Raw genomic sequence first — 2725 nt, 5'->3', positions numbered from 1 at the left:
TCCAAGTCTCGCGTCGGATCTCGCGAGACTTGGAAAAGGAAGGAAGTGTGAAAGGGTAACTCAGTTTTGAAGGGACAATGAGGGCAAACATTTGGGAAAGGTGACTGAGTGATAAATAGTGTGATGATTTGTGACAAGGGAAGATCCACTGGGAAAAAGGTCTACTCATAAAAAGAGTAGCCTAAGAGAGAGAGATAATGTGTTAGTGGAATAATTCTGCAAACTAAGTTTTTGTTGCTAGGAATTAGCATAAATAATAGGAAAAATAGTGCAGATCACAGTAAGGAGATTTAGTCTATGACAATAATGCAAAGACTACAGCTAAAGAGACAGCGCCACAGACCTTACAACTGCTGAGACAGTATTACAGATCCTCTAAGTGTAACAATGTGATCATCTGAACAGACGGCAGCAGGGTGACCTGGAGGAAATCTGACAGATACCAGTTATTGGGGAACATATCACAGGGGGACGTGTCCCTGACCATCACTGGGGTGACTAAGGAGGATGAAGGAACGTACTGCTGCCGGGTGGAGATTCCAGGATGGTTCAATGACCAAACAAATGATATAAATGTGAAGCAACGAGAAGGTTAGAAACCCTTTTTTATTTTCTTAAAACAACATTTTACACAAACAGGTTATAAAAGCAATGTCATTTTAGCACTACATTTAAAGGAGGTAATTTTACTAAAAGGAAAGCATTTGTGAAATCCAAATCCTAACCATAACACTGCTCTTGTAATGTAAGATTGTAGGGAAGCTTTAAACACAGATCTGTAATCTTTTTATATGTGATTTTAGGGCTCATTCGCACATATACATTTGTCATGTTCAATTCATGGCTTAATAAACACAAAAATCACATTAAAAACAAGACAGAACTACAGATACACAATGATCTGTTTGGACATGTTAAATTTACCTAAACTGTGATGAGTCTATCCCGAACCTGACTTATGTGATGACACACTTTATTATAGATCTGACTGCTGAGTTCATTTACGTGGTGATAAAAGCTAGGTATTTCAGTGAATAGTTGGGAGTATCTTGTATGGAGAAAACTATTTGGTTAGCTTCTCGGCATGAAGTGTAGTGATATTGTTTATCCATAAAGTATGTGTTCCATATTTTACTGGCCATGCCCCTGTGTGCATATTTGTACAGATTATTTGCGTTACCTAGGAGACTTCAAGCAAGGCACTGATCCTGCCGTATAAGTCCAGTGGTACTGCTGTTTAAGTCCACTGATCCTGCCACGTGTTTGTGCCTCCCACTTGTGTCGCTTAGCTTAGTCATCCAGCTACCTCGGTGCAACCTTTTGGCCTAAAAACAATATTGTGAGGTGTGAGGTGTTCAGAATAGACTGGAAATTAGTGGAAATGATTGTTATTGAATGTTATTGAGGTTAATAATAGCGTAGGAGTGAAAAAAAAAACAAAAAACTGGGTTTTAGCACTTTTTATGCTTTTTTAAAAATAAATCAGAACCCAAAACCCTAAATCAGAACCAAAATCTTTCATCGGGTATTTTGGCAAAACAAATCAGAACCCTAAACCTCAAGCTAATCAGAACTCAAAACCCAAAACACTAAAAGTGGCGGGTGCACAACCCTAGAATATAGGGGAGAAGGACGGCGCCTTCTGGTGCAGTATTTGAGAATATATCAACAAATAGTATTACTAAGAGGTTAAAGATATATAATTGAATTCCCAGAATATACAGTTCAATAAGATATGATACTTAAAAGAGGGTGGTGATACATAAAACCCAGAGATAAAGTTCTTAATGGTGTCACCAAGGGTCACCCGACGTGTGTTACTTTGTGTGAGCACCAGGGGATAAATATATCAAAGTGCGAGTATGCAAATCCAGCGATTTTCTCGGGAGAGTTGAAACTCGCAGATGTATGAAGCTGAGATTTCAAGCAAAATTACCAGAGTTGTGCTTCTGTCAAAATCGCTATTTGCAAAATTGCCAGAGATCAAACTCCCGACTGTTTGCCACTGCAGCTTTACAGCTCTCAAATTAATGAAGCTGTGAGTTAGCAAACTCAGGAGAGTTTGCTTCAAAACACGCCAGATACAACACGCTGCTTGATAGCAACGTGTTGTACAAACACATCACTGTTACACTGTGCCGGCAGTGTTAAAATGTGAAAGAATAGATCAAAGTGAAAAAAAAAAACGTGGGGTCCCCCCGCTATTCCAGCTTAACCTTAGTGCTGCCTGACTACTGCTGGTCCCGTGAAAATCGGGAGAAAATTTTGCGTGGGGTCCCCCCAATTTTCACTTTACCAGCACTAGGCAAACCAGCCAGGGTTGGTGGCACTATAGCAGGGGGACACGCAGCAGGGGTCCCCCTGCCACAATGACTAACCAACCCTAGACTGTTCAGCCCTGGGCTGGATTCCCTAGGGAGTGGGGTCCGCCCAAAAAAACGAGCGGGCCCCCTCCCCTAGAGACCCCCATCCCAGTGCTGATGGCACTAGGGCTCTTCCTACTACCCATGGGCTGTGGGTAGTAGGGTAATAACGGCGAAAGTGAGTAAAAATAAACAGACGCCACACTAACCACCCTCATTTATACCACATCTATTTAATAAAAATAAAAACACCCCAAATACTCACCAAAGATGTCTTCTTTCAGGTCCAAAAGGTCCGTTCTTTCCCCAGTCCCTTATTAATTATACCATCCAATAGTTCTGCTTGCCCCAGTCCCAGAATA

The 2725-nt window shown here is 41.2% G+C and overlaps 1 non-coding gene across 1 annotated transcript; it reads left to right on the top strand.

Annotated features, from left to right (window-relative positions):
• The first annotated feature begins 926 nt into the window (after positions 1–926).
• Positions 927–998, top strand: LOC142098734 (small nucleolar RNA SNORD50). Its single transcript, XR_012678409.1, has one exon. It is a non-coding gene; the product is annotated as a small nucleolar RNA SNORD50 (small nucleolar RNA).
• Positions 999–2725: the final 1727 nt, after the last annotated feature.

Source organism: Mixophyes fleayi, chromosome 7 (genome assembly GCF_038048845.1).
Source record: "Mixophyes fleayi isolate aMixFle1 chromosome 7, aMixFle1.hap1, whole genome shotgun sequence".
NCBI lineage: Eukaryota > Metazoa > Chordata > Amphibia > Anura > Limnodynastidae > Mixophyes > Mixophyes fleayi.
This window is presented reverse-complemented; position numbering and strand designations above follow the sequence as displayed.